The sequence below is a fragment of the Neltuma alba genome, unplaced genomic scaffold (genome assembly GCF_004799145.2).
Source record: "Neltuma alba isolate B1F8T4 unplaced genomic scaffold, ASM479914v2 tig00010421_pilon, whole genome shotgun sequence".
Taxonomy (NCBI): domain Eukaryota; kingdom Viridiplantae; phylum Streptophyta; class Magnoliopsida; order Fabales; family Fabaceae; genus Neltuma; species Neltuma alba.
Window position 1 is genome coordinate 277,325 of NW_021635323.1, and position 6,567 is coordinate 283,891.

Below are 6,567 nucleotides of genomic sequence, written 5' to 3' on the forward strand. Positions count from 1 at the left end.
TCATGCTTCTTGAATAGATGTAGTGAATTATTTTGTAATAATCACACATCTATTTAGGGGGAAAATTGAGCTCACCAAGAAAATTGTCACTCTATATTAGAATCTTGTAAGCCTTGATATTATTCATTTCTCCTCCCCCTCACATGATCTTTTGTCCCCAATAACTCATTTAGCTTAGCAGGAGTAAAAGTAATAGTTCTGCCCCTGAGGTGTGTTTAGAGATAATTACTCTCGAGATTATCCTGCTCATCATATTCCTCACAGGATTCCATATTGCAATAGAATAACTTGACTACTTCAAGGCAATATTCTCTCCCAATACTTAACCAGTTTGAGTAATATTTCAAAGGATCATCCAAATTTAGTCTAATCTTTTCGTTGGTTTTTAGACTTTTGAAGTTCACAAATACTACGAGACAAAATTTTCTAGTTGTAAAGTCAGCCTTAATTTTGCCTGGTTGACATCTCTATCGAGGTTTCCCACCAAAAGCTTAGATTCAAAAGTGATACCTTGAGTAGATTGAGATACCCCTTCAATGGTTCTCCATTTCTTATGCCTTGATTGCTGAGGTACTGGAATGTTTAAGGCCACATCCACAGCTTTCTGAACTGAGACCTCCTTATCAGATTCGGTCTCTGATTCCTCTATCACCACTAGCAACTTTAACTTGGATCGTGGAGACCTCCTTTGTGGTTGTTCAATGCTTCCGACTTGACTTTCTTTAATCTTGAGCACTCCTTTCTTTTTTGAGGAATCATCTCAAACCTTGGGTCTGTATCATTTCTTTGTAGCTGTCTGACCCTTTTCTTTCGACTGTACAGGCCTCTCGGAGCTTTCTTCTTGGTTATTACCCACCTATTTAACTCTTACTATTTTGCATTTTGCAGAAGAAATTTGAGTAAATGTTTAGTGATTTGAGAGTTTGAGTGGTTAGGCAAAGGTTGAAAGGGCCTAGGGAGTGATTTCGAGTGGAAAGGAACAAGTAATTTAATGGAACAGTGAATTTTGGACCGTTGCGTAAAAATAAGGGAAAAGTTTTATTGAGCTAGGGTTTTGAAAACTAAGAGGGTTTTTCAAAATCTAAACATTATAAACACTAAATTTATCGATCAAGTTATCAATCAATGGGTGATCGATCACGTGTTTGATAAATAAGAAGAACACACAAGAACACTAAAGATAATTATCGATCAAGTTATCGAACAATGAATTATTGATCACGCTATTGATAAATGTTAATTAAAAAGTCTACCTGATCTAGTTTATCGATCATTTGATCGATAAATCAACCTTTCCTTATAGCATGATTATCGATGTCTTCATCGATCATTCCATACTCTGTTTGTCTCTGTTTTTGTATGAAAAAATAGAGCTTCCTGCAAAACAAATTTCTATACACTCCCATGCTTATGTTAGTCTTTTAATCATCAAAACTTTAAATCTAAATACTCAAATTAGAGAGATAATGTGAGATTTCTTACAGCTCATTGGGATTTACCATTCCTAATTCTCTTCTAAAGTAATTGAACTTCTGTTGATCAAGAGGCTTCGTGAAAATGTCTGCTATTTGATATTCAGTGGGGATGAATTCTACTTGTACATCTTTTTTTTGAACATGGGCCTGAATGAAGTGATACCAAACATCAATATACTTAGTTCGAGCATGAAGAACTAGATTCTTGGACAGACTAATTGTGCTCATGTTGTCACATAGAATTAGAATTTCCTTCAAGTTGATTCCTAAATCTTGTAGTTGCTACTTTAAACATAGAATATGGGCACAACAGCTGGCAGTGACAATATATTCTGATTCTGTGGAGGATATTGCCATAGTATTATGTTTTTTGCTTGACTATGAGACAAGACATCCTCCCAAGAATTGACATTATCCACTAGTACTCTTTCTGTCTGTCTTATAACCTCTATGATCAGCATCTGAGTATCCCATTAGATATTTTTCTCCTTTCTTTGGATACCAGATTCCTAAATTTTGTGTTCTGACAAGATATCTGAGAATTCTCTTAACGACTTCTTCATGTGATTCCTTGGGGGCTGATTAGTATCTTGCACACATTCCCACACTGAATTGAATATCTGGTTTGCTTGCTGTTAGGTAGAGTAATGACCCTATCATTCCTCTATACTTGGTTAGATTCATGTCCTTGCCCTTCTCATCTGTGTCAAGTAAGATGGTTGAGCTCATATGAGTCTTCACACTTTTAGCATTTTCTAATCCATATTTCTTTAGTAACTCCTTGAGATACTTTATCTGGGATATGAATATGCCATTTCTCTTCTGCTTGATTTGCAATCCCAGAAAGAAGTTCAATTCTCCTATCATTGATATCTCAAACTCACCCTGTATTAACTTGGCAAACTCTTGACGGAGATCCTCATTAGTAGCTCTAAATATAATATCATCCATGTAAATTTGAACAATTAAAAGTTCTTTTCTACTTCTTTTGATGAAAAGCGTAACGTCCTCTTTGTCTCTTTCAAAACCTTTTTCTATCAAGAAATTACTAAGTCGTTCGTACCAAGCTCTAGGAGCTTTTTTTAAACCATATAAAGTCTTTTTCAGTTTGTAAACATGATCAGGGAAATTGGAATCTTCAAAACCAGGAGGCTACTCGATAAAAACTTCTTCCAAAATATAACTGTTTAAAAGTGCACTTTTAACATCTATTTGATATAATTTGAAATCTTTTATGCAAGCAAAGGCTAAAAGTACTCAGATGGCTTCCAATCTAGCTGCTAGAGCATATGTTTCCTTATAATCAATACCTTCCTCCTGATTATAGCCTTTAGCTACTCGTCTGGCTTTATTCCTGACTATTTGTGCAGATTCATCGAGCTTATTTTTGAATACTCATTTGGTGCCTATGACTGGATGGTCATTAGGTCTGGGTACCAACTCCCAAACTTGATTTCTTTCAAATTGGTTTAGCTCTTCCTACATTGCTACTATCCAAAATTCATTGAATAGAGCCTCGTCAACATTGGTTGGTTCAATATATGAAATAAATATAGAGAAACGTACTTTATTGAACACTTGTCTTCAGGTTTTAACCCCTTCATTGACTTCACCAACAACTTGTTCCAAAGGATGATTTCTATTATGTCTCAATGCTTTAGGCTGTTCTAAATTTTCTTGAGAAAGAGATTCATTTGAATCATCCTTATTTTTTAAAGATCTTCTGAAAGTACTTTGTTTGAAGATTTATTCAAATTAAATTTTTCAAAATTTTGAATGGTCTCAGTAACATCATCTAGAGGTTTTGAAATCGACTTATTTTCAGTAAACACAACATGTATTGACTCTTCAATAGTGAATGTACATTTGTTAAAAACTCTATAAGCTTTACTATGATTAGAGCAATCGAGAAATAAACCTTCATCAGCTTTAAGATCGAATTTACCAAGATTTTCTTTGTTGTTGTTGTGAATGTAGCACTTACTCTCAAAGATCTTTAGATGAGCCAGGTTAGGCTTTCTTCTTTTGTATAGTTTTTATGGAGTTTTCTCGAGCAATGTTCTGATGTAAGCTCTATTAGAAATATAGCAATCCGTGCTCATTGCTTCAGCCCAAAACACTTGTGAAATCCCTTTCTCATTTAGTATTGCTCTTGCCATTTTTGTGAGCACTTTGTTCTTTCTTTCCACAAATCCATTTTGTTGAGGAGTTCTCGGTGCTAAGAAGTTGTGATCAATTCCATACTCATCATAATAGTCTGTGAATTTGTTATTCTCGAATTCTCCTCTATGGTCAGACCTGATTGACACAATAGAAATACTTTTCTCATTTTGGACCTCTTTAGCAAAAATAATGAATGCATTAAATGTCTCATCTTTAGAGGAAAGAAACAAAGTCCAAGTGAATGTCGAATAGTCATCAACTATTACAAGAGTATACAGGTCTCCATCAAAACTTTTGACTCTTGACGGACTAACTAAATCCATATGAAGCATTTGGAGTGGCCTTTCAGTTGAGACTGTCTTCTTTGACTTAAATGAGGACTTTGTTTGTTTACCCTTTTGACAAGCATCACAAATAATATCATGTTCATATTGAATTTTAGGTAAGCTAATAACCAAGTCCCTTTTTGTTAATTTTGAAACTTGATTCATGTTAACATGTGCAAGATGTTTATGCCAAAGCCAACTTTCCTCCTTTTTGCTAATAAAATAGTTTTCAGAAAGTTTTGAATCAATTTGAATAGTATGACAGTTACCGTCCATTGGAGCTCTTAGCTTTACGTTCAATTCTTCCTTCTTTAGTGGTAAGTCATCTTTGCTAATCACTAGGCATTCCTCTTAATTGAAGATCACCCAGTTGTTTTTGTGAGTACTTTGACTAACACTGAGCAGATTTTGACACAAGCTTTCTACATAGTACACATCTTCAACCTTCATCCCTTTGTCACTTCCTATTTCTTTGATTCCAGTAATTCTTCCAGATTGATTAATTGCCACCGAAGCCCACTTTGTCTCCTTCTCTTGGTTTGAGTGATGTGAACTTCTCGGTATCACCTGTCATATGTCTGGAGCATCCACTGTCGATGTACCATTTGTTTGTTCTGGATGCTTTGAAACATACTCGCAACAGCATAATCATGTTTTAGGTACCCATACCTTCTTGGGTCTTTTTTGGTTAGTATGGATTGTCCTAGGAACATAAATACCTTTGGGCACCCATTTTAATGTCTTATAGGTTTCTTTCTTCTTGTGGTAGCAAGAAGAAGTTATGTGACCTTTACGGTTGCAATAGGAACATAATGCAAAAGGATTAGAGGAATGAACAACATTTCTAAAAAAGGTAAAATATGACCGACCACCACTCTTCTTCTTTCCTTTCATCTTATCTTGAATAGGATCATATCCTATTCTGGTTTTATCCATTGAGCACCATTGGGCTCCCAGAATTACTTTGAGCATTTCACTGTCCTTGGTGATTTTTTTTAATGTTTTTGTGAGCTCCTCGACTTTCTGCTTGTTCTACTTACATTTTATGCATATTTGAGGTGTGGTGTCTGTTTGCTTTACTTGCTGTTCCTCTAAAAGCTTTATCTTTTTCTTGGAGCTTATCAACTCCTTTGCAATTCTTACTAATTTTGAATGTAATGCATTGTATTCAGATTGTAATTCATCATAAGAGGGTTCAGGAGTGATTACCTCATCTGTCTCTGAGTCTTTCTCTTCTTGAGCCACGAGACAAATGTTCATTGTTTCTTCATCATCGCTCTCTTCTTCCTTTGAGGAACTATCTCCCCAGATTGATATCACAAAGGCCTTCTTCTTTCTGAACTTTTCTTTTTTCTTGTCCTTATCTTTCATCTTGGACAATTGTGGACACTCTGCTTTGATATGTCTCGGCTTTGTACATTCAAAGCAAATGATTGGATCCTTGGGCTCATTTTGAGATGTAGAGGCTTTATATTTTGATTGAAACATCCTTCCTACTTTGTTCCTATAGAATTTCTTGAACCTTCTGACTATAAGGCCTATTTCATCATCTTCTAAGTCCTCTTCGTCATCATTCTCACTTTCTTGAGTTCTGAGAGTGATGCCTTTGCGATTTTTCTTGTTCGTCTCCTTTTTATGTTTCTACTTGCTCTCATACTCTGCTAGACTTCTGAATAGTGCTACAACAGAGCCAATTGATTCTCCCTTCATTTCCTCAATGGCTGTTACTTTTGGCTCCTATTCCTTTGTGAGACTGCTTAAGATTTTCCTCACTTGATCTTCCTGACTATACTTCTTTCTGAGTGCAATGAGGTGATTTATGAGATGCGAGAATCTAACTTCTATGTCTCAGATGCTCTCTCCATCTTTTATTATGAACGGTTTGAATTCTGTGGTGAGAGCGTTGATTTTGCTCTGTTTTACGCTGGTTGTTCCCTCGTGAACAATCTCCAGTGCCTCCCACATTTCATTTGCAGTTTCCAAACTAGAAACTCAGAAATACTCTTTTTGGCTAAGTGCACAGGTCAATATGTTGATAGCTATATCATTCAATGTCAATAACCTCTTGTCTTCTTCATCGAACTCCCTTGAACTCTTACGAACTTGTTGACCATCTTTGGTTTTCATTGGAATATAGTTGTCGTGTTCGATCACATCCCATAAACCATACTCAGTAGTGTTAGATTTAAGGTTTTGATGATAACAAATTGAGTAATATGTGTTTTAGTACGTTGATCGATCAAGGGTTTATCGATCACATGATAGATAAAATTCTTGTGTAAACAAATAACTTAACAAAAATATTAATCGATAACTTGATAGATAAATCAATTTGTATGTGTTGATCGATCATTGTTAACACTGTTTTGTATAGAAATCTGCAGAAAATTATCGATCAATTGATCGATAATTTAATGATCGAACAACTGACAGATAATGGGACACAATTTATGGTAAGTGTTTATCGATCACATGATTGATAAATAAGTCATCAATGAGAAGATAGGTAAATGATAAAGCTTCCTACTCTCATTGTATTTTGTTTTAATCACCATTTATCGATCATTACCTTTTCACTAATTAAAATATTTTAAGTTTTCTTT